Source organism: Mesoplodon mirus (assembly GCF_964341445.2).
Source record: "Mesoplodon mirus genome assembly, chromosome: 7".
Taxonomy (NCBI): domain Eukaryota; kingdom Metazoa; phylum Chordata; class Mammalia; order Artiodactyla; family Ziphiidae; genus Mesoplodon; species Mesoplodon mirus.
Window position 1 is genome coordinate 30,173,534 of NC_138983.1, and position 26,939 is coordinate 30,200,472.

General features: G+C 38.9%; 1 pseudogene across 1 annotated transcript in view; it reads right to left on the bottom strand.

Annotated features, from left to right (window-relative positions):
- The window catches only part of LOC309807950 (hypoxia-inducible factor 1-alpha inhibitor-like), a 223,757-nt pseudogene that overhangs the window by 119,635 nt on the left and 77,183 nt on the right, over nucleotides 1–26,939 (bottom strand). Inside the window, exon 4 of the transcript in view lies at nucleotides 1,043–2,090. The product of the transcript in view is annotated as a hypoxia-inducible factor 1-alpha inhibitor-like (transcript). The remainder of the gene's footprint in view (nucleotides 1–1,042; nucleotides 2,091–26,939) is intronic.

Sequence of the window (26,939 nt, forward strand, 5' to 3'; positions counted from 1 at the left end):
TGAGGAAAAAAGTAGCCATGCATACCTACTAATTCTTAAATGGACTATCATGAATTAGGGATGTGTAGGAAATTTGCAAAGTTTTGAAATATTGACAATAAAATTGCATATGCTATGATTGAGAAAGAAAAGAAAGAAATTAAATATTTGTGTGACTGTGAATAATCTTTTCTCTCTAAATCAGTAAAATACTTTGTAAATTTCAGGTTGCAAAATTATTCAAAACGTCCTTGAATAATGTCTTTTAAAAAGTGTTTAATAGTTAGAAACTCACATAACTTAAATTTCCAACATGACACATTATGGTATCTATACGTGTAATACTATACTATGTAGTCACCTTATGGTAATGTAGGACTATATTTATAAACAAGAAATATACCTACATTAAACTGTTAAGTGGAAAAGTATTATAGATTATAAAAATATTAAACACAGTATGAGCCCATTTGAAAAAGCATATTAAAAAACATATTTTCTTCATTAAAGTAACATAATTTTATAAATTTTGGATGTATGAATTGTTTTGATAGTTAAGTCAAAATCTCTTGAATTTACATATTAAAGGAGAAAATTAACATGTGATTATATTAAAATAAATCATAAAATTCAGTAGCCATTCTTTGTTTGTTTATTTGTTTATTTATTTATTTATCTAGGCTGCATTGGATCTTCGTTGTTGTGTGCAGGCCCCCTCTAGTTGCAGCGAGTGGGGGCCACTCCTCACCACGGTGTGTGGGCCTCTCACTGCGGTGATCTTCCCTGCTGCAGACCACGGGCTCCATGTGTCTAGGCTTCAGTAATTGCAGCACGTATGCTCAGTAGTTGTGGCACGTGGGCTCAGTAGTTGAAGCATGCAGGCTCTTGGGCACTTGGGCTTCAGTAGTTGTGGCACGTGGGCCCAGCAACTGTGGCTTGTGGGCTCCAGAGCTCAGGTTCAGCAGCTGTGGTGCACAGGCCCAGCTGCATCGTGGCATGTGGGATCCTCCTGGACCAGGGTTCGAACCCGTGTCCCCCGTGCATTGGCAGGTGGACTCTCAACCACTGTGCCACCAAGAGAGTCCCAGGAACAGTCTCTTGTGGGTTTCCAAAGGCCTCTCCAAGCATCTTCTCAATGTTTCTCATTATGGCTACTTTCTGATGGGCTTTGAGAGGATATTCAGTTCTCTCAGGGATGGGGGTCCCCTTATACCAGAAGTACACAGTGATGGTAATGCCCCCATTTAGTAATGACTCTGTGTGATGCTACCAGTACATTGAGATGTAAAGAACATCACCAGGGCCAACCACTGTTTCGTAACCAACCACGTTCTGGAAATTGGGGAACCTCTTGTAGTCAGGATTGTCAAAGTCCACCTGGCTCTGTCTGTCATGTGGATGAGGAACAGGATATGGGTAGAGGCACTCAAACTGATCCGGAGGGAACAAAATGCATCGCCTGTAGCCTTTTATCTGAGCAAAGAAGTTCTGTTGCTCATCATAGTGAGCAGGTGTCACATTTCCTTCCATGACAATAAGCAGCAGGTTAGAGGTCAGCTGCCCCCAGCCACACTTTCCCTGTTGCCTATTAATCCAGTTCCAGTTAAAACCCAAGAAGTCCATGACAATCTTCCTGCTCACAGTGTCATTGAGTGTTTGCTGCAGATACAACCTCTCTTCACCTCCTCACTGCTGTATATTCTGCAGTTGCTCAACAAACTCATGAAATTTCATTTCTTCCCTATTGGACCTCAGCTTAAAGTTCTGGAAATTAGCCGTCTTCTTCTCATAATAGTGCAAGAACTTGTGGGTGCTGGCACTATACACAGAGAAGTCTCTGTTGTCAATATTTTCTTGCAGTTATTCAAGGCCCCATTTTAGGGCAGGATACACAAGATTTGTGTCTGTCAGCACCACAGGCTCCTCATTCTCAATAAGCTCCTCTGCCCCGGGGTTGCTCTGACTGAGATGCTGGATGGGCTGGGTCAGGAAGGTATAACTGAGTAGTCGGGACTCATCCCAGGCGGGGCCGAGGGCTTCGGCCTCTTCTCAGGGTTCTCCAGAGCCCGAGGCCGCAGCCTCCACCGCAGTCACCACCCTCAGTAACCATTCTTAATACATAATGCATATTAACATTAAATTTTGGCTTGCAAAACCCAAAAGTTGATATTCAAATCTCCCTTTCCCAACAGCTGACAGACTCTTAAACTACATTTATGTTATGTTATGTTATGTTATGTTATATATTATATTTAGGGTGAGGATCCAAGTAACCTAAAATAAAACAGCAATTGGTAAGCTTAATTTACTGTGATTGCATGAAGAATTCAAAAATTTAAAAAGAAACTGGAGAGATTATTTTTAAATACATATGGAAAAAATAAATATGTAGTAATTTCTAAGAAACTTTTTGAAAAAGAGATGAGAGTAAATACCCTACCACATATAAAATTTACTATGCTGGTTATTGAAATGAAAACAGTATTTCGTTAGCATAAGCAAAGACCAGAAGCAAAGTAAAAGAACAGAAGATAACTGAAAAATAGAAGATGGAGTTCAGGGCTGCCCAAAGAATTAGCATTTGAAGAGGAAAAGCCTGGAGAGTGAGGAAGTTCAAAGAAGAAACCCAAAAATCTACATTCAAATCCCCCTTTCCCAACTGCTGACTGACTCCTAAACTACATAAATATATAAAAATAATATATATTATAAATCTATATAAATAATATGTAAATTCTATTATATTATTTATAGAGTGAGAGTCCAAATAACCCAGAATAAAACAGCAAATGGGAGGCTTAAGAATGAATCTCAACAGCCACACCAAGAAAACAAAAATTAAAGTTTAATCCCTATGGAAGTAAAGAAACATTTGCAAAAATTTTAGTATTTCTCAGTTTTCACCTCAGAAGGGTGCCATCCTAGGATTAAGTGCCGTATTCTAGAAGTGAGGACTATGTACTACATGTAAGGACAAAATTTAAATAGGCCTAACTTGACAAAGCCTAAAACTAAGTCTGACCAGGACTGTAGTAATCTGCCAGCCATCTGTGTACCAGATGAAAAAACTTAACATGCTTTAGAGAAATGCCCATCAAAAGAGTCCCTAAAATGTTTCATCCATCAAGCCAAAAGTTATAAGACATGCAAAACCAAAACCAAAACCCACAGAATCAAATGATTGAAAGTAAAAAAAAAAAAAAAAAAAGAAAATAGGCAATAGAAATAGATCTACAGATGATTCAGATATTAGAGTTATTCAACAGGGACTTTTTTTTTTTTTTTTTTTGTGCGGTACGCGGGCCTGTCACTGCTGTGGCCTCTCCCGTTGCAGAGCACAGGCTCTGGATGCGCAGGCTCAGCGGCCCTGGCTCACGGGCCTAGCCACTCCACGGCACGTGGGATCTTCCCGGACCGGGGCACGAACCCGTGTCCCCTGCATCGGCAGGCGGACTCTCAACCACTGCGCCACCAGGGAAGCCCCAACAGGGACTTTTAAGTAACTATTATCAATATGCTTAAGAAAGTTACAAAAAAAATTGGACAAAGTAGAAGAAAAGAGAGAATTTTAAAAGAGGATTATAATTTATAAAAACTGGTCAAATGAACATTCTAAAACTGAAAAATAGAAAATAAGAAATTAAAGATCATAAGAAGTAACAAGCTCAGAATTAATGTGTTAAATGTACAAACAACTATTGAGTAACCACTGGCAGACACTCTTCTAAGAGAAAGGGGTAAAATAGTGAACAAAACAAAATCTCCTTCTCTCTTGGATCTTATGATCTAATGAAGGAAACAGAATATGAACAATATAAGTAAATAAATATTTTTTAGAAGATGACAACTGAAGGTGATATTACAAGCGAAGGAGACACTAAAAAGTTAACACTTGAATGAAGGAGGTAAAAGTAAAACACATATAAAATCTGAAGAAGGGCCTTCCTGGCAGAAGGAATAAAAAATGTAAAGGCCCCGAGAAGGTGGTGATTTGTCTGCTAAAGGAAAAATAAGGAGTTTAATGTGGTTGTAATAGTAGGAGATGAGATTATTAACCACTACAAGGACTTTGGATTTTACCCTGAGTGAGATGAGAAGGTAATACAGAGCTTTTAGTGTAAGTGTGACATGATTCAACATCTTGCATTAGACTGTAGGAGTTAAGAACACATCTAGGTAGAATACTTTGGAGTCTATTATAATAATTCAAATAAGAGATGATGGTGATTGAACCAAGATGGCAGTGGTGAAGAAAGTGAGAAATATTTATATTCTGGATATATTTTTAATCAATGGCCACAGGGGATATAAAAGATAGAGGGTACTTATACATGACTCTGAATTTTTTGCCTGATCAACTGAAGGAAAGGAGTTGCCACTAGTAAATGGAAAAAACTGAGCATAGAAGATTTAGGGATAGGGGAATATCAGGAGTTGAGTTTGGGAAATGTTGAGTAGGAGATAACTGTTAGACACCTAAGTAGAGATGCCAAGAGCCAAGTAAATATTTGGGTACATGAAACAGGAATTTGGGGAGAAGATCCAGACAGGATCCAAATCCAGGAATTTGGGAATTATTGACACATAAATTGTATTTAAAATAATGAGACTGGGTGGTATTTCCAAGGTGCAATAAGTAGAGACATGTAAAAGATTTAAAATAATTGTTCTCTGAAAAAGAAGAATAAAAAAATGATAGAACATTTGTTTATGGAAAGTACAATGGTTTGCTGTTAGGAGTCTCTTTTTAGATACCATCTCTCATTTTATCTGATAGTACAAGATCATCTAGATAGAATTTTTTTTTATTAGTTTCTGCTTTATAACAAAGTGAATCAGTCATACATATACATCTGTTCCCACATCCCTTCCCTCATGCATCTCCCTCCCTCCCACCCTCCCCATCCCACCCCTCCAGGTGGTCACAAAGCACCGAGCTGATCTCCCTGTGCTCTGCGGCTGCTTCCCACTATCTATCTACCTTACGTTTGGTACTGTATATATGTCCATGCCTCTCTTTCGCTTTGTCACAGCTTACCCTTCCCCCTCCCCATATCCTCAAGTCCATTCTCAAGTAGGTCTGTGTCTTTATTCCCGTTTTACCCCTAGGTTCTTCATGACATTTTTTTTTTTTAAAATTCCGTATATATGTGTTAGCATACGGTATTTGTCTTTCTCTTTCTGACTTACTTCACTCTGTATGACAGACTCTAGGTCTATCCACCTCATTACAAATAGCTCAGTTTCATTTCTTTTTATGGCTGAGTAATATTCCATTGTATATATGTGCCACATCTTCTTTATCCATTCATCCGATGATGGACACTTAGGTTGTTTCCATCTCCGGGCTATTGTGAATAGAGCTGCAATGAACATTTTGGTACATGTCTCTTTTTGAATTATGGTTTTCTCAGGGTATATGCCCAGTAGTGGGATTGCTGGGTCATATGGTAGTTCTATTTGTAGTTTTTTAAGGAACCTCCATACCGTTCTCCATAGTGGCTGTACCAATTCACATTCCCACCAGCAGTGCAAGAGTGTTCCCTTTTCTCCACACCCTCTCCAGCATTTATTGTTTCTAGATTTCTTGATGATGGCCATTCTGACTGGTGTGAGATGATATCTCATTGTAGTTTTGATTTGCATTTCTCTAATGATTAATGATGTTGAGCATTCTTTCATCACTGAATGATCTTTTAAAATTGAAAGTCTTCTTCAGAGGATGCTAGTGAATCAAATTATTTGACAACTGTCAAGTAAAGAGGGAAGTAAAACTCAGGCATCTATTCTGCTTTTCCTGTCAAACTTTATCATGCAGTAACCAAATGATAAGAGGAAAGTTTTCCTTAATAAAAGTATTCCAACTAATAATACAGAAGAAAAACTGAATTAGAATATCAGCATTTGACATCCCCTTATTATTAATGGATCTAGGCATTGAGAAACAATTACAGCTAAATTATAAAAAGAGAAAGAAAATGACAACATGGGCCTCCTGATCCAAATAGCCCATCAAAAAATAAAATAAATCTAACCTAAATCTTCTCAAACCACCAGGTCCAACTACCAATTCACAGGAAATTCAAAAGTCTGAGGGATGAGCTAAGTTGATTGTTTAGAGGGGAGGAAGGAAGAATTTGGTTCTTCTGAAATGACATGAGCGATTTTGATAAAGAAGGTAGCATTTGAGTTAGACTCTGAATAGTAATTATGATTTCAAAAAGAGAAGGGATTTAAAGCGGTTTTTCATGTTGCAGGAACAATCTGAGCAAAGACAGGGAAAGTGTGATATATTTGTGAAAAGCCCAATTGTCTGGGTGGCTGAGGAAGAATCTTAGCAGAATACTGAAACCTTGCTTGAAAGTGAAGATGGGAGTGTGTGTGTTTATGTGTTTCCCTTAACTGTACTTTCTAAATTTTCTAAAATGAACAAAGGATTGTTATGTAATTATATTTCTATACTTACATAAATTCAAGTTTTTAAAAATGTAATTTAATAGAGCTTTCAGTCAACTAATGGAAGACTTCAAATGCCATGATCAAGTTATTTTATATTTCCCCTCACCAATCCTGGTTGTGCAACTAAAGATATACTTGGCTGTAACTCTGTTCCATTAAATGTTGATGCTAAGGGTGTCACCAGTCATAAATTTTAGAAAAAATCAAGTAGCTTTTTCAGGAATGTAAAAATCATTACCATTATTGAAATGTTCAATTTGAAGCCCAGTTTGAGAAATACAAAATTTCTACTTTATCTTCAGGGAAGTCTTCCAAGCATACTTAATGTTGATGCCAATAAATTTTAAAATACATTGTGAATATAAACAGAGTAAATACAGTTTGTATAGGCTCCAATTAAGACAGATATTAAAGCTATAACTTGATTTCCAAACTGTTCTTCGTCCTGCAGATTGGGGACAATTTAAAACCTGACGATTGGTAGAACATGGCAAGCTAGTCAAATGGAATGAGCAGAGACAGATGTGGGAGCGAGGATGAAAATGGAAGGAGTGATCATCTAAGAAGAGGAATAATTTAAAAGACTTGAGAACTGTAAGGACTTAAGAAAAACCCAGGGCTCTCAGTCTCTGGTTGCTGGCAGAGGGAGGCTAAGATAGGGCTCAGGCAGCCAAAGCAGGTCTACTTAGTCCATTACCCAAATTGGCTAAGAGCAGACACACTTCAAGGGGTATGAACAACTTTTAACTGAAAAATGGAACTAAGATGTGTTCAAAGAAATGGTGTCCTACCCAAGAATAGTGTTTAAGATCAAGAAATCTGGGACTTCCCCAGCAGTCCAGTGGTTAAGACTCCACGCTTCCACTGCAAGGGGTGAGGGTTTGATCCCTGTTCACGGAACTAAGATCCTGCATGCAGCACAGTGTGGCCAAAGGAAAAAAAAAAAAAAAAAAGCTGGGTTCAAGGAGATGTCAGCTAGATGGAGAAACGGGATAGGGATCTCAAAAGGAGACAAAAGAGATCATCCAACCTTTGAAGCCAGCAAGGATGCCAAGAACTTATTCTTACTGGGTTTTTCTGTAAGGAAAGCAGTTCTGCTGATATAAAGAGGCAATGCCAGAATAAACCCTTACATTTTACCTTAATATGTTCTATCTTGGGAAAATCCACCCCAATTTTGTGCTTTTTCAAACTTTCTTACCGTTATCAATCAACACAAACTTGATGCCAAGTAATTAATATGTATCTATATTTCTCCACACATATGTTATTTGTATAGTATGAAATTATTCATGGACATTTGCAGTGTATTTCCTGTTGAGGGCACCATACATTCATTCATCCAACAAATATTAATTGGGTACATACTCTTTGTAAGCTCTTGTAACTGCTGGGTGTAGAGAGGTGAGTAAAACTAACTTAACCTCTGCTCATTATGGAACACATTCCAACTGAGAGGTGTGAGCATTAAATAAATAAGATGGTAACAAATTCAAGGTAGAGATTTGGAACAATGGGGTGTGACAGTTAGTGACTGAGTGGCTACTTTAGGTTGGGGTGGTCAGGAAGATCTTTGAAGAGGTGACATTCAAGCTGCATCCTGAATTGTAAGAAACAGCCCTAAATGAGTGGGTTTCAGTGTCTAGATGAAAGACAAGGAATAAAAAAAAAAAATAGGTTTTGTGATAGGATACCTTGGAAAATGTTTGGTGCTTGAGTCAAATCTCACATGTACTTTGAGCCCCTCTTTTCAGAAGCGTTTCTAAAAGAAAGATGCCCAGAGGGAGATTTTTTTAAAGTTTGGAATCTTCTCTAAGGGAGAAGTATCAAGAATGACTACTAACTTGAAATGAAAATGTAGATTCTGCAGAGCAAAAGAGATGAAGCCATCATGTTTTTATTGTACAAACTGAGTTTCACAGGCGAATTTGATACTTGCTAACATCCCCCGCATGCCCAAATGAAATAAATGAGAAATGCAGGAGATGAAGGTACAAATCCAATTTCCCTTTTGCAACAAGACAGAGTCAGTAAGTCTTTGTTGCTTTCTTCATTTGAAAACTCATCCATATTTTATCTTCCTTCATAAACAATGTTTAGATAAACCCAGTGAATAATGGGGTTGAAAGGAAAATTTTAAAGGTCATCTTGTGTATACCCCTGGCTTCAGGCAAGATTGCATTCATGCCCACCCAAGAAGCTGTCATCTTTTCTGTCAGGTTTTGTTTTGGATAATGTTTATTTTTTCCAGGGGGGAGTTGGGTAGGGAGGACAGTAATGAAGAGCATGTTTGCCTTACAAATATAAGCAGAGTTATTTTTAATGTAGGAGCCCTCCTCTCCCTGTTATGCCAGGGGCAGAGTATTCTCCAAATGCCTTATACACTTACTTTCAGCTCTAAATGTATTTGTGCAAATCTCATGAATCATCAAGGCTTTTGAAAATATTTATAGGGAAAGAAACTCTACCCTTTTCATTAGAGTGAGTAAAACTCACATTTGTATCTCGCTATTGTTTAAGGAGAACAATGGATGGGTGGATGAAAGAGAATGTCAGCTGGATCAACAAACAGCTGTTCCAACAGAAGTCCTGCTACTCTATACAGTAGAGCAGTACTAATTGCTGCCTTCCCTGGAGTCTCTAAAGATTCTCGATTGGCATTTAGTACCCTGTTTAACTAAAATCAAAAGTTAGGGCTGAAATGAGACTTTCATCATTATGACTACTTCACCTCCAGAGAGAAAGCTGTAGGCCTTTAAAACTTTCTTTATCTTCTTTTTTTTTTTTTTTTTTTGCGGTACGTGGGCCTCTCACTGTTGTGGCCTCTCCCGTTGTGGAACACAGGCTCCGGACACGCAGGATCAGCGGCCATGGCTCCACGGGCCCAGCCGCTCCGCGGCATGTGGGATCTTCCTGGACCGGGGCACGAACCCGTGTCTCCTGCATCAGCAGGCGGACTCTCAACCACTGCGCCACCAGGGAAGCCCTAAAACTTTCTTTATCTCATCTCCCAGGAAGACTCCACCACTTTCCAAGGCAATATATTCTAGTGTCCTCTTCAAATGACCTAACTGAAACTTATAACCAGGTGGTCTCATGTCCAGGCTTTGATGGAAGCCAGGACTCTCATATTATGTATAAATATATACTCCTTATAATATTCATAGGCCCTTGCAATATTATTTTCTCTAGGCCACAGAAATCAAACTTCTTCTGAAGGCAGTGTGGTACTGGGTAAAGGTTATAGGAATTGGACTCAGTTCTGGATGAGAGTCTTGGTTCTTCCAGTGACTAATTGGATGAGCAACTTATTTGAGACCCAGTTTACTCAACTTTCTCAAAAGGTTGCTGTGAGGATCAAATGTGACAATGCATAAATCATTTATAACAACATGCCTAATCCATATTCGATGTCAATTTTTACCACTGCTTACCCACCTTTTTCCTTTATCAATGGGTGTTTTTCAAGTTTGTTTGTTTTGTTTTGTTTTGCGGTACACGGGCCTCTCACTATTGTGGCCTCTCCCGTTGTGGAGCACAGGCCCCGGACCGTGCAGGCTCAGCGGCCATGGCTCACGAGCCCAGCTGCTCCGCGGCCTGTTGGATCCTCCCAGACCAGGGCACTAACCCGTGTCCCCTGCATCGGCAGGCGGACTCTCAACCACTGCGCCACCAGGGAAGCCCTCAAGTCTTTATATGTTGTTTAAGTCATAGAGTATATATAGAGGTTCAGTCATCTAAGAACCATAAATAATCCAGATAACTTTATACTTCATTACCAATTCACATGTGTTTTACTTAACAATAGAGCATGGGGATTTCCCTGGAGATCCAGTGGTTAAGATACCCCGCTTGCATTGCAGGGAGCATGGGTTCGATACCTGGTTGGGGAACTAAGATCCCGCATGCGTGGCACAGCCAAAATATAGAAGAAAAAAAAATCAGTTAAAAAAATGAAAAAAAAAACCCAATAAAGTATGAATGTTATGAATTCATATTTTGCTTATGATCCAAAATGACCTACAAATTCTTTTTCTGGGATCTTCTTAAAGCTTGTCCTGTGTAATATACATTCAGAGATTATTTTTCTTTTCCTTACATAGTAATTATAAATAGTATTGAATCACATCTTCACATTTCTCAAATTCCTAAGATATTTTAAATATAAATCCTTTTCTTTTGGAGTCAGGCAAAATATTATTGGCTATAACAGTATTGCTGGTCACCATTCTGTCATCTAGATTATAAATAAAAATAGTAAATAGGGCCATTGTAAGTACCAATTTGGGTAGAACACAATATATTTTGTGGATGCAATGACTAAAACAGTGCTTTCAGACCAAGTTTTCTTCTACTTATGAGTCATGCCACAATATTTTTTGACTTGCCTATAATGTGCCAGGCACTGTGGCAATAAACTTGAATGACATACTCTTGTAGACTTCAACTTAAAGAGGAAGAAAAAATTGGAAGCTTGTAAGTTACAATACCACTTGACAGATGTTAAAACACCTGTACAAGCAAAGTGTCAAGAAGCAGTTGAGATGGGATACTTGAGATAGTCTAGATGCAGCATGGTATAACGGATTTACTAGTCACAAGATTCTAGGCACAACTGTGTAGTTCTCAGTCTCCTCATTTGTAAAGTGGAGATTTTTTTTTTTAATCAGGGGAATTATAGCATTGTGTTGTCAGGGTCTGTTATGGAGTCTTTTTCTTTCCAGAGATCCCAGATCCCTGAAAAGAGAAAGAAATTTCAGACAGCTATTAACCCAAGTGTTCTGATTCAAGATCATCTGAGTCTCTAACCTTAGGATAAAGTGCAAATTCTCCACCAATATTTAATAGCTCTCCACTACACTCTTCCATGTTTCTCTCTGCCTCATGATTCACTACCTTCCCCAGATGAAGAAGGAGGCAAAAGCACTCTAATCAGAGGAAAAACATATGCAAATAAAATCTCAGAGATATGAAAAATTGTGACATATTAAGGAATATTTGGAAATTTAAGGTAGCTGAAGAAGATGGGAGCCATGTAAAGAGCAGCAAGAGGTGGTACAGACAGGTAGGTTGAGGTGAGATATAATATCAAGATAAAGAAGAAGACAATTTTCTAGGCAACAGAAAACTAAAAGAGAGAATTGGTTCCTCTGTTCTTGTTTTCTTTTGTTTTGGATAGAAGTAAGTTCTCATACGATTTTTTTTTTTTTGAAGATCATGCTGATAGTGGTAGGGAAGGTGAACTGGAAGGGTTAAGAGGTGGAGGCTGAGAGGTCAGACAGTCAACTAGGGAAGAACTCCAGGTGAAGAATGATAAAGGTCTGATGAAAGTCTATGCTAAATTAATCTCCTTATCACAGGGCCAAATAATGAAGTATTTTGGCAAATGTCTGCAATCACCAAATTAACATTATAATCTGTCATAAGAACATGTCTTGGAAACACAGGTCTGGGAGGGGCCAGAAAATATGTTTCCTTCAACTTGCCATGTCATCTCTCAATCCTGTCTACTTTGGGAAGTCAGTTTTCAGAACCCAATTCTTGGGTTAAATGTGACTGCCTAAACTTACTGTCCAAATTTCCGAAGACGATACATAATCTGATTAAATTTTTTAATAATCCCTTTAATTATTACATTTTCCTGGAGAGCCCTACTCCATCATCTCTTGACAATGAGACTGAATCCAATGATACTATAATCTCAGCTCAGTTTTAAGTGCCCTGTGCTTTGCTAGCAAATTGCCTACTCAGAAACCAACACCAGTTTTAACCCTATTACAGTCTATTGTGGAGGCTCTGTTATATTCACTTGCTTTACAGAGGATGACTATTATACACCACGGGACTCCAGAACCTGGGACTCCTTTCAGATAAAGAAATATAACCTAAGGTGTCTGCCATATTCAAGGCTCTGTCAGTTGCTGATAAAGCTAAGAGGATATACAGATCATCACAGCCATTTCACTCCTACTGAAGTAGTAGTCAAACATTATCTAACAATAGGTTACTGGGATTAGACTGTAGATGGCTTGCTGCGATGGTCCATCTTTGCCCTGGCCCAGTAAGTACCTCTTTTGGCAGTTTCATAACAGTGGTGTCAAAATATTGCGTGAGTCTGTTAAGATTTACCAAGATATTTACTCTTTGCTATTTATTAAAATGAAAGCCTTCTTTTTTTTTTTTTTTTTGGCGGTACACGGGCCTCTCACTGTTGTGGCCTCTCCCGTTGCAGAGCACAGGCTCCGGACGCACAGGCTCAGCCGCTCTGCGATATGTGGGATCTTCCCGGACCGGGGCACGAACCCGTGTCCCCTGCATCGGCAGGCGGACTCTCAACCACTGCGCCACCAGGGAAGCCCGAAAGCCTTCTTTTTTAACATTTCCCTCTATTAATCTGACATTCTCTCCCAATAACACACCTATGCGCTCCTCAGGAACAAATGTCGATTTAACATTTTCCACTACTAACCTTCATGACAGCTATAGATGTCTGACAGCATGTAACTTAAACATTTCAGTGGCACTTAGCATATTTTCTAAAGGAGCAATTGGTGGAAGTGAAAAGGAAACAATATACTTTTCAGTAAGCAGTCTATACCTAACTGCCTACATCTCTCCCTCTCTTGTCCCCTTCCTCTTCTGGGAGGTTGCCACGGTGCCAGACTACGTGTATTGTGAGTGCTGCTGTTTACAGTTTAAAATGAAGCATATACCTATTACAGAAAATCTGGGAGAGAATACAGAAATGTAGGAAGATTGAGAGGAAAATTGATCTCTAATAAAGCAATAATTATTACTTTGGAACTGTTTCATACAGTATTTTTCCTATGAATAAAATTTTGGAATTTTGGTGTATTTTAATTTGTTTTAAGTGTGTTTGTATTGGTAGGATCCATATTAACTTGTTACACTCAGGAATCTTTTACTTGCTGGTGACAAAAATCCAAACTGAATAAGATTAAGAGAAAAAACTGTTAGAAGAAAAAGGCTCATTCATGTAACTTAGAACAGGGGTTGATCAGGTATTTTTCTCAATTACTACAAATAGGAAATATTCACATAATGTGGCAAGAAGAGGGAGAGTACTTTGACATCCTCCCACTTAGAATCCCAGAGGAATGAGCTTTCTTGGCTCCCAGGGAAGGACTCTGGTGGACCTGGATCAGTCGCTATGTTGGGGTAGACCCCTCTCCCCCTTAAAACTATAAGAAGTTGAGGAAGAGCAATTTCCCAAAGAAAGGGAAGCTCCTGTTTTTAAGAGCACAGCCAGGAGGAATAGTGGATAGTCACAATCAAGAGATGAGTATTTTCTAATGTCAGGAACCATGAATTTTCTACAAAATAAGAATAGTCCTTATCCCAGGAAGAAGGAGAGTAGCAGAACTTTATGAGGTGCATTTCGATGTATACCTTCTGTCCTTCGTAAAAGATTTTTAGTTTTATTTCTTTTTTCTTGCTACTTCAGCTGTGAATCTCTGTATTGGTGAGCCAATCCTATAGAAAAAGATGTTGCATTCCCTCAAGTGTGTTGGGGTAGAAAAAAGATTAAGGATCAATTGATCAATTGTTCATCCACAAGTAATGAATCAAAATTTAAATACCAATTGATCTATTGCTGGAGATTTAGGTTGTCTCCATTCTTTTACCATTTTAAATAATGCTACTTAGAACATAAAGAGCTTTCTAGATTTAGAATTATATAAGACCAATTTTTAGCAGTAGAGTTACCAGTTCAAAGGGTATATATAATTCACTTTAAGGCCCTCAGTCCATTAAGTATTACTGAAACAGTATTTCAGTGATGCAGTTTCCTAATGCTGGCTGGACCAGCTGATTTATTTTAGTATTAATTGTCCAGTGGTCTGCATGTATCAGCTCATGTATTTACAGTTGTTAGCACTAAGCACAGTGCCTTGCATATGAAATGAATTCAATAAATGTTTCTCAATGATGAACAAGAAGATGCTGGTGTTGAGAGTCCAGGGATTTTCCTAATTAATCTGTATTTAGGATGAAAGTATGAAAAGGAAATTCCTTTTATACAAAAAAAAGGTCATTGTTGCTGCACGTTGGCTTTCTCTAGTTGCGGCGAGTGGGGGCTGCTCTTCGTTGCAGTGTGCGGGCTTCTCATTGTGGTGGGTTCTCTAGTTGCAGAGCACAGGCTCTAGGCACACGGGCTTCAGTAGTTGTGGCACGCGGGCTCAGTAGTTGTGGCGCATGGGCTTAGTTGCTCCGCGGCATGTGGGATCTTCCTGGACCAAGGCTCGAACCCATGTCCCCTGCGTTGGCAGGTGGATTCTTAACCACTGCCCCACCAGGGAAGTCCAAGGGGCACATACTTTTAAAAATTATATACAGTTTCAGGCTGTTTATGAAATACCACAAACTCAGGGGTACATGAAAATAAAACATAGTATGTTTTCCCTTCTCAGAAGCTACTTGCACTCTAGTCAGACAGACATACATTAAAAAAAAAAAAAAAGAAAAAGAAAGAAAGAAAAATAGAAGCAAACAGGATGTGGTAATTATGGATGACTGTAAAGAAGAGCTATCACTGGAAGTCTAAAGCCATGCAGAAAGTCATCATGGAGGGGGCTTCATGTGGGATGGTTCTTGACAAAGGGCAAACTATGTATGGTGAAGAGCTATCTGGTACACACTGGAAGATGAGAAATATACATACTCTGTTATGTCCAGGCACTATGCTGGGTCTTGGACAATAATATAAATAAATTAGACATATTTCTTAATCTTAAGAAGCTCCGATATAGAAAAATATAAATGAAGAACAAATAAAGAGAATGTGATGTGATAAAGTGTAGTATTTTTTCTGGGAGGGTGAAAAAAGGTTTTCGAGAAAGTGTCATTTGAGGTCAGTTTAAATTGTGAATAGAATTTAAGTAGAGATAATAGCATTTGGAAAGAAACAGCAAAGAGAAACAGTATGTTACTATTACTGGATCATTATGGGGGTACATGGCAAATGAGGCCATGTACAAGAGAGTGGACCTAGAGCGCTTTTCTAAGGAAAGGGCACTTTATCCTGGAGATAAATCCAGACTTGCTTAAGGATAAGAATAACCAAATGTTTTATTAAAAAACAGATTCCCAACACCCACCTCCCAAGATTCTCATTCAGAGGATGAGCAGGAATCTCTGTTGTTTATCGGTGTCCTGGGGGAATTATTATTTTCAGGCAAGTTTAGAAAATAATACTGGAAGTAAAAAATATTCAATGAGGGGTTTTCAGCTGCGAAAAGGTATCTTCAGTCCTGGAATTTGGAATCATTCCTTTGATGGCAGTATGGACAATTATTAGATGCAGTTTGAAGCAGGAAAATATTCTGATGCCCCATAGTAACCTACTGCAAGATGTAATAGCTTTTTTATATCTTGCTTAATCCTTACTCTATTTATTCTTTCTTTATCCTAGTGGAGATAACCAATAACTGGTCATGATCCTCTTTATCAAAGCCCATCATTTCATATCTAAGTTTCCTTTTGGATTACATTTGGTCTTCATAGACTTAGCCTCTGTTTTCTAAAGTTTGATTTTAAGAACAACTCATTTTAATTCATTCTTTGGTCTCCTCAAGTCTTCTCCACATTTACCAAGTTCTGGAGCTTATTTACAACACTAAGCCAATTTCTTAGGAATTTCTGCACTCTTTTTATGGCTTGACATTCTGTTTACACTCATGTCTCAAACAGCTAAATAAAAATGATGACACACAGTCAACCAATTTTGTCATTTATTCATGCAGCAAGTATTGCTTGACTATTACATGGTAGGCACTATACTAGGTTTTTGAAACACAAAGATGAATACAAATAAAAGTTTATGCCTTTCTGAAGTCCACAGTGTAGGAGTGGGGGGAACAAGAAGTAAACAAAGTTGCCCCCCCAAAGTATCTACTTTTATAATAGATGGAAATAAAATATTTTGGAAGCACAGAGAACAGAATTATCTAATGCTAATTTGTGGGGTCAAAGAAAGTTTCACAAAGAAGATGACACTTGAAGGAATAACAGAAAGTTTCAAAGTGTATGGGACTGTAATGGCTGCACTCTCAGTGTTCTATAGCATCTTTGGGTTCACCAGCTCCTTTAGTTTATCCCCAATCCCTGTTAAACATTTCCCTAGACATTCATGATCATGTTTCCTTTTTGCTTCATAGTTTTATGTCATAGCTAGGTAGGACAACAAACATTTCCCTGGGTTTAAACCAGGAGAATTATACAAACTCACCCAGGTTCAGTTGAACATTCTGTAACTATTGCCTGAGTCTTGCTTTGGAAACCAAACCTGAAACCAGATAATTTTCACATGGTTTCAAGTTTCACCATCAACAATTCACATGATACCAGGCTCAATTCATGTATAATATAAACAGGTGTAAAATTTCAGCCACAAGTCACTGTAGACATATGTCGGATGGGTCTTGAACTTGGCTTCACAAAAATGATTTGAGCTTCCACAGAGAAAGTATTTCCATTTGTCATCATCGCAGGTATTCTCCCTTCCAACACATATACCAATAGCCACTGGTCTAATTGTGGAAATAACATTTCCTGATTTGCAAAGTACAGACAACAGATGCACTGTCCCCAAAATGACAGCCTGGTATGTCGAGGCATAACAATGGCCAGCCACAAGTTTGGTGGAAACTAACAAAACGTTTTAGAATAATGGGAGATGATGAAATGGATCTTCAATGAGGATTTAATATGTCATTTTTAAAAACCACTAACATATGAGGAAACTTTCCAACTTACAACAGTGTGGAAAGTAATGCAATAATATGTTTGATTAGAAAGTACTTCAGGATGTATTAATGTAAGCACTTAGCAAATCTCACAAACATACCATTCTGAAGTGAGCATACAGATATTTTCAAACATCCATTTCCACTTAAGTTGTGCTCTAGCTGATTGCTCTAAATGTGAGGGCAGTTCTACAAGCTCTTTCATGTACACTAAATTCAAACCCTTTGATCCCATTTTGTTTTGATATTTTTAAATGGAAATAAACACAAAACACTTAAATCTCTATATTTCTTCATAAGCTGTGCACATTAGATTAGTTCTGAAAGTATCTTTCCCTTTTGAATCCTTGTAAAACAGTCATTTAACACTATATTCTTTCCCTCTGATTCTCTGGGGATTTTTATTTGCTTTAAATTCAAAAGGGCAAAAGACTTCATCAGATAATAAATCAAGAGTTAACCTGGAAAGACTTATGTTTAACTAGTCTCCTTGGCAATGTTTGAGTTCAGCTGTTCTGACATGGGGAGCAACATTTGAGAGCAAGGTAGAGTAAAAAAAAAAAAAAAAAAAAGCAAGACCCAGGGAAGAAAAGGAAAGGAAAGGAAAGGAAAGAAAAGAAAAGGGCTTGTTTCCTTAAATAAAAATAATAGGAAAGCGTAGTAAACCTCAGAACATTTATCAGGACTAAGTACCACAGGTGAGTTTGGGAAAACAGAAAGATAGGTAAACAAAAAAAATGAGAAAAGTTTGCAATTGTAAAAGTAAACATATGTTTATCACCCTTGGACAGAGCCTCGTCAGAAAATGCACAAGGAGGCCTGGCTCACTCCCACTGCAATCTAACCATTAGCAGAATGCACACTGAGAAGGGAAGGCAGCCTGGAGGTAGCCGGCATCACCCACGCTGGGGCTTACCTGCAGCTTTTTAAAAAAATACACATGCCTGGGGAAAGCTTAAAGATGGCGGAAGAGTAAGACGCGGAGATCACCTTCCTCCCCACAAATACATCAGAAGTACATCTACACGTGGAACAACTCCTACAGAACACCTACTGAACGCTGGAGGAAGACCTCAGACCTCCCAAAAGGCAAGAAAATCCCCATGTGCCTGCTTAGGGCAAAAGAAAAAAGAATAAACAGAGACAAAAGGATAGGGACGGGACCTGCACCAGTGGGAGGGAGCCGTGAAGGAGGAAAGGTTTCCACACACTAGAAGCCCCTTCGCGGGCAGAGACTGCGGATGGCGGAGGGGGGAAGCTTCGGATCTGCAGAGGAGAGCACAGCAACAGGGGTGTGGAGGGCAAAAGCACAAAGATTCCCGCACAGAGGATCGGTGCCGACCGGCACTCACCAGCCCAAGAGGCTCGTCTGCTCACCCGCCGGGGCGGGCAGGGCTGGGAGCTGAGGCTTGGGCTTCGGTCGGAGTGCAGGGAGAGGACTGGGTTTGGCTGCATGAACACAGCCTGAAGGGGCTAGTGCACCACGGCTAGCTGGGAGGGAGTCCGGGAAAAACTCTGGAGCTGCCAAAGAGGCAAGAGACTTTTTCTTCCCTCTTTGTATCCTGGTGCGCGAGGAGAGGGGATTCAGAGCACCGCCTAAACGAGCTCCAGAGACGGGCGCGAGCCGCGGGTATCAGCGCGCACCCCAGAGACGGGCATGAGACGCTAAGGCCACTGCTGCCGCCACCAAGAAGCCTGTGTGCGAGCGCAGGTCACCATCCACACCTCCCCTCTTGGGAGCCTGTGCAGCCCGCCACTGCCAGGGTCCCGTGATCCAGGGACAACTTACCCAGGAGAATGCACGGCATGCCTCAGGCTGATGCAACGTCACGCCGGCCTCTGCCGCACAGGCTCACCCCGCACTCCATACTCCTCCCTCCCACCGGCCTGAGTGAGCCAGAGCCTCTGAATCAGCGGCTCCTTTAACCCCATCTGAGCGAAGAACAGACGCCTACAGGCGACCTACACGCAGAGGCGGGTCAAAATCAAAAGCTGAACCCCGGGAACTGTGGGAACAAAGAAGAGAAAGGGAAATTTCTCCCAGCAGCCTCAGGAGCAGCGGATTAAAGCTCCACAATCAACTTGATGTACCCTGCACCTGTGAAATACCTGAATAGACAACGAATACCTGAATAGACAACACCATTGACGAGGTGGACTTTGGGAGCAAAGATATATTTTCCCCCCTTTTTCTCTTTTCATGAGGGTGTATGTGTATGCTTCTGTGTGTGATTTTGCCTGTATAGCTCTGCTTTTACCATTTGTCCTAGGGTTCTGTCCATCCGTTTTTTGGGTTTTTTTTTTTTACTTTTTATAAATTTTTTTCTTAATAATTACTTTTTATTTTTTATTTTAATAACTTTATTTTATTTTACTTTATTTATTTTATCTTCTTTCTTTCTTTCTTTCTTTCTGCTTTCTTTCTTTCTTTCTATTTTTTCTCCCTTTTTTTCTGAGCTGTGTGGATGAAAGGCGCTTGGTGCTCCAGCCAGGCATCAATGCTGTGCCTCTAAGATGAGAGAGCCAACTTCAGGACACTGGTCCACAAGAGACCTCCCAGCTCCACATAATATCAAACAGCAAAAATCTCCAAGAAAACTCCATCTCAATGCCAAGACCCAGCTTCACTCAACGAGCAGCAAGCTACAGGCTGGACACCCTATGCCAAACAACAAGCAAGACAGGAACACAACCCCACCCGTTAGCAGAGAGGCTGCCTAAAATCATAGTAAGGCCACAGACACCCCAAAACACACCACCAGACGTGGACCTGCAAACCAGAAACACAAGAAACAACCTCATCCACCAGAACACAGGCACTAGTCCCCTCCACCAGGAAGCTGACACAGCCACTGAACCAACCTTAGCCACTGGGGACAGACAACCAAAACAACGGGAACTATGAACGTGCAGCCTGCGAAAAGCAGACCCTAAACACAGTAGATTAAGCAAAATGAGAAGACAGCAAAACACACAGCAGAGGACGGAGCAAAGTAAAAATCCACCAGACCTAACAAATGAAGAGGAAATAGGCAGTCTACCTGAAAAAGAATTCAGAATAATGATAGTACAGATGATCCAAAATCTTGGAAATAGAACAGATTAAATACAAGAAACTTTTAACAAGGACCTAGAAGAACTAAAGAGCAAACAAACAAAGATGAACAACACAATAAAGGAAACTAAAAATTATCTAGAAGGGATCAATAGCAGAATAACTGAGGCAGAAGAACATATAAGTGACCTGGAAGATAAAATAGTGGAAATAACTACTGCAAAGCAGAAAAAAGAATAAAGAATGAAAAGAACTGAGGACAGTCTCAGAGACGTCTAGGACAACATTAAATGCACCAGGGGACCCAGAAGAAGAAGAGGAAAAGAAAGGGACTGAGAAAATATTTGAAGAGATTATAGTTGAAAACTTCCCTAATATGGGAAAAGAAATAGTTAATCAAGTCCAGGAGGCACAGAGAGTCCCATACAAGATAAATCCAAGGAGAAATATGCCAAGACACATATTAATCAAACTGTCAAAAAAATACAAAGAAAACATATTAAAAACAGCAAGGGAAAAACAACAAATAACACACAAGGGAATCCCCATAAGGTTAAGAGCTGATCTTTCAGCAGAAACTCTGCAAGCCAGGAGGGACTGGCAGGACATATTTAAAGTGATGAAGGAGAAAAACCTGCAACCAAGATTACTCTACCCAGCAAGGATCTCATTCAGATTTGATGGAGAAATTAAAAGCTTTACAGACAAGCAAAAGCTAAGAGAATTCAGCACCAAGAAACCAGCTTTAAAACAAATGCTAAAGGAACTTCTCTAGGCAGGAAACACAAGAGAAGGAAAACACCTACAATAACAAACCCAAAACAATTAAGAAAATGGGAATAGGAACATACATATCGATAATTACCTTAAATGTAAATGGAATAAATGCTCCAACCAAAAGACATTGACTGGCTGAATGGATACAAACACAAGGCCCATATATATGCTGTCTACAAGAGACCCACTTCAGACCTAGGGACACATACAGACTGAAAGTGAGGGGATACAGAAAGATATTCCATGCAAATGGAAATCAAAAGAAAGCTGGAGTGGCAATTCTCATATCAGACAAAATAGACTTTAAAATAAAGACTATTACAAGAGACAAAGAAGGACATTACAAGATGATCAAGGGATCTATCCAAGAAGAAGATATAACAATTGTAAATATTTTGCACCCAACATAGGAACACCTCAATACATAAGGCAAATGCTAACAGCCATAAAAGGGGAAATTGACAGTAACACAATCATAGTAGAGGACTTTAATACCCCACTTTCACCAATGGACAGATCATCCAAAATGAAAATAAATAAGGAAACGCAAGCTTTAAATGATACATTAAACAAGATGGACTTAATTGATATTTATAGGACATTCCATCCAAAAACAACAGAATACACTTTCTTCTCAAGTGCTCATGGAACATTCTCCAGGATAGATCATATCTTGGGTCACAAATCAAGCCTTGGTAAATATAAGAAAATTGAAATTGTATCAAGTATCTTTTCTGACCACAACGCTATCAGACTAGATAAGAATTACAGGAAAAGAGCTGTAAAAAATACAAACACATGGAGGCTAAACAATACACTACTTAATAACGAAGAGATCACTGAAGAAATCAAAGGGGAAATTAAAAAAATACCTAGAAACAAATCACAATGAAAACACGATGACCCAAAACCTATGGGATGCAGGAAAATCAGTTCTAAGAGGGAAGTTTATAGCAATACAATCCTACATTAAGAAACAAGAAATATCTAAAATGAACAACCTAACCTTACACCTAAAGCAATTAGAGAAAGAAGAACAAAACACCCCCAAAGTTAGCATAAGGAAAGAAATCATAAAGATCAGAAATCAATGAAAAAGAAATGAAGTTAATGATAGCAAAGATCAATAAAACTAAAAGCTGGTTCTTTGAGAAGATAAAAAATATTGATAAACCATTAGCCAGACTCATCAAGAAAAAAAGGGAAAAGACTCAAATCGATAGAATTAGAAATGAAAAAGAAGTAACAACTGACACTGCAGAAATACAAAGGATCATGAGAGATTACTACAAGTAACTCTATGCCAATAAAATGGACAAGCTGGAAGAAATGGACAAATTCTGGGAAATGCAAAACCTTCTGAGACTGAACCAGGAAGAAATAGAAAATATGAACAGACCAATCACAAGCACTGAAATTGAAACTGTGATTAAAAATCTTACACCTAACAAAAGCCCAGGACCAGATGGCTTCACAGGTGAATTCTATCAAACATTTAGAGAAGAGCTAACACCTATCCTTCTCAAACTCTTCCAAAATATAGCAGAGGGAGGAAGACTCCCAAACTCATTCTACAAGGCCACCATCACCCTGATACCAAAACCAGACAAAGATGTCACAAAGAAAGAAAACTACAGGCCAGTATCACTGATGAACATAGATGCAAAAATCCTCAACAAAATACTAGCAAACAGAATCCAACAGCACATTAAAAGGATCATACACCATGATCAAGTGGGGTTTATCCCAGGAATGCAAGGATTCTTCAATATACACAAATCAATCTATGTGATACACCATATTAACAAATTGAAGGAGAAAAACCATATGATCATCTCAATCGATGCAGACAAAGCTTTTGACAAAATTCAACACCCATTTATGATAAAAACCCTCCAGAAAGTAGGCATAGAGGGAACTTTCTTCAACATAATAAAGGCCATATATGACAAATCCACACCCAACATCATCCTCAATGGTGAAAAGCTGAAGCCATTTCCACTAAGATCAGGGACAAGACAAGGTTGCCCACTCTCACCCCTATTATTCAACATAGTTTTGGAAGTTTTTAGCCATAGCAATCAGAGAAGAAAAAGAAATAAAAGTAATCCAAATTGGAAAAGAAGAAGTAAAGCTGTCACTGTTTGCAGATGACATGATACTATACATAGAGAATCCTAAATATGCTACCAGAAAACTACGAGAGCTAATCAATGAATTTGGTAAAGTAGCAGGATACAAAATTAATACACAGAAATCTCTGGCATTCCTATACACTAATGATGAAAAATCTGAAAGTGAAATTAAGAAAACAGTCTCATTTACCACTGCAACAAAAAGAATAAAATATCTAGAAATAAACCTACCAAAGGAGACAAAAGACCTGTATGCAGAAATCTATAAGACACTGATGAAAGAAATTAAAGATGATACAAACAGATGGAGAGATATACCATGTTCTTGGATTGGAAGAATCAACATTGTGAAAATGACTCTACAACCCAAAGCAATCTACAGATACAATGAAATCCCTATCAAACTACCACTGGCATTTTTCACAGAACTAGAACAAAAAATTTCAAAATTTGTATGGAAACACAAAAGTCCGCAAATAACAAAAGCAATCTTGAGAACGAAAAACGGAGCTGAAGGAATCAGGCTCCCTGACTTCACACTATACTACAAAGCTACAGTAATCAAGACAATATGGTACTGGCTCAAAAACAGAAATATAGATCAATGGAACAGGATAGAAAGCCCAGAGATAAACCCACACACATATGGTCACCTTATTTTTGATAAAGGAGGCAAAAATATACAGTGGAGAAAAGACAGCCTCTTCAAGAAGTGGTGCTGGGCAAACTGGACAGGTACATGTAAAAGTATGAAATTAGAACACTCCCTAACACCATACACAAAAATACACTCAAAATGGATTAAAGTCCTAAACGTAAGGCCAGACACTATCAAACTCTTAGAGGGAAAACACAGGCAGAACACTCTATGACATACATCACAGCAAGATCCTTTTTGACCCACCTGCTAGAGAAATGGAAATAAAAACAAAAATAAACAAATGGGACCTAATGAAACTTAAGAGCTTTTTCACAGCAAAGGAAACCGTAAACAAGACCAAAAGACAACCCTCAGAATGGGAGAAAATATTTGCAAATGAAACAACTGACAAAGGATTAATCTCCAAAATTTACAAGCAGCTCATGCAGCTCAATATCAAAAAACAAACAACGCAATCCAAAAATGGGCAGAAGACCTAAATAGACATTTCTCCTAAGAAGATATAAAGATTGCCAACAAACACATGAAAGGATGCTCAACGTCACTAATCATTAGAGAAATGCAAATCAAAACTACAGTGAGTTGTCACCTCACACCAGTCAGAATGGCCATCATCAAAATATCTACAAACAATAAATGCTGGAGAGGGTGTGGAGAAAAGGGAACCCTCTTGCACTGTTGGTGGGAATGTAAATTGATACAGCCACTATGGAGAACAGTATGGAGGTTCATGAAAAAACTAAAAATAGAACTACCATATGACCCAGCAATCCCACTACCTGGCATTTACCCTGAGAAAACCATAATTCAAAAAGAGTCATGTACCAAAATGTTCATTGCAGCTCTATTTACAATATCCAGGACATGGAAGCAACCTAAATGTCCATCAATAGATGAATGGATAAAGAAGATATGGCACATATATACAATGGAATATTACTCAGCCATATAAAGAAATGAAATTGAGTTATTTGTAGTGAGGTGGATGGACCTAGAGTCTGTCATACAGAGTGAAGTAAGTCAGAAAGAGAAAAACAAAAACCATATGCTAACACATGTATATGGATTCTAAGGGGAAAAAAGGGGTCATGAAGAACCTAGGGGCAAGATGGGAATAAAGACACAGACCTACTAGAGAATGGACTTGAGGATATGAGGAGGGGGAAGGGTAAGCTGTGACAAAGTGAGAGAGTGGCATGGACATATATACACTACCAAACGTAAAACAGACAACTAGTGGGAAGCAGCCGCATAGCACAAGGAGATCAGCTCTGTGCTTTGTGACCACCTAGAGGGGTGGGATAGGGAGTGTGGGACGGAGGGAGACACAAGAGGGAAGAGATATGGGAATATATGTATATGTATAACTGATTCAGTTTGTTGTAAAGCAGAAACTAACACAGCATTTTAAAGCAATTATACTCCAATAAAGATGTTAAAAAATAAAATAAAATAAAATAAAATAAAATACACATGCCTGGTCACTAATCTGAAAATCCAATTCTCAATTGTAAAGTGTAGACTGCCCCCAATACTTCCATGACAATAATCTGTATCTTTTTTAAAAAGAATAATACCTACAGTTTTTCAAATAATACCTGCAGTAATTCTCTCACTAGCCATTGTTGAAAACTGTGCTTGATCTTCTGCCTTCGTGATGTCTATAATCTTCATTAGTGCTACTACAGGCTACCTCCAGAGCTATACCACCCCCTGGATGCAATGAAATATCTAAGTCTTTGTCCCTAGATGTATTAGTTTCCTAGGGTTACTGTAACAATGTACCACACACTGAGTGCCTTGGAAAAAGAGAAATTCATTGCTTCACAGTTCTGGGAGCCTAGAAGCCTGAGATGAAGTTATAGGTAAAGAAGTATCCTTCTGGAGGCTATGAAGGTGAATCTGTTCCATGACCCCCTCCTGACTTCTGTTTGTTAGCTGGCAGTTGTTGGCATTCCTTGGCTTCTGGAAGCACAAATCCAATCTTCACATGGCATTCTCCCTATGTCCCTCTCTCTGTGTCCAAAGTTCTACTTTGTATAAGGACACAGTCATATTTGAATTGGGCCTACCCTAATAACCTCACCTTAATTTGATCATTTGCAAAGACTCTATTTCCAAATAATGTCACATTCACAGGTACTGGAGAATAGGACTTCATCATCTTTTGTGTGTGTGAGGGGGGAGTGGGGGACACAATTCAACCCATAACACTAGTTCCTTTATTCATTCAGTCAACAAGTATTTATGAATCAAAGTCTATGAGCTAGGAAATGTCCTAGGCAATAAATGTGCCAAAATTATCAAGACAGCTTCAAGATAACTGAATTTTCTATAAGGTGTTGATATGAGGATATATTATAAAAATAATAAACACACTGCATTCCTGGGAAGTAGCTTATTCATTTCATTAATTCATTGATAATTTCTATCATGTACGATATTGTGTTAGGAGTCATATATGGAGAGATAAAGTACACACACACACAGAGAGGATTGTCTATTACTGTGTGATACATGCTAGAAGACAGGAATATGTATTATGGGTAAACAAAGAAGGTACATGTAACTGAAGCAGGAGGAACCAGGGATTGCTTCCAAGAGGAGAGGATATACTTGAAATGTGTCTGGAAAGACATGTTGGGTTAAGTGAGGAAGAATTAAGGGTGTTCTATGAATAGAGGCATAGAAAAGAACTTATATTGAATATAAAAGCAAGGAGACAGGAAAAAGCATGAAATATTTGGAGAACTGTGAATGAATCCATTTGTGAATGTGGACATGGGGACTTGACAGGAGAAGAGGCCCTGAACATGGAGTCTGACCTTCATCCAGGAGGTAATGGAGTCAGAAGGGATTGATGGGATTGGATATGTGTTTCAAGAAGCTAATTTTGAGAAAAGTGTGAATAATGGGATAAAGGAAGGTAAGGCTGGAGGTATGAAGGCTACTGTGATAATCCATAGAAGATAAAAGGAGGACCTGAACTAAATCAGTGGCCACGGGCAGAAAAGATAGGGAGGAAGAGCTTCAGGAGATGTTGAGGAGATCAAATTTACAGTGACTAATTAAACATCTGAGGAAACTTTCAGCTGGGGTAGGCATGA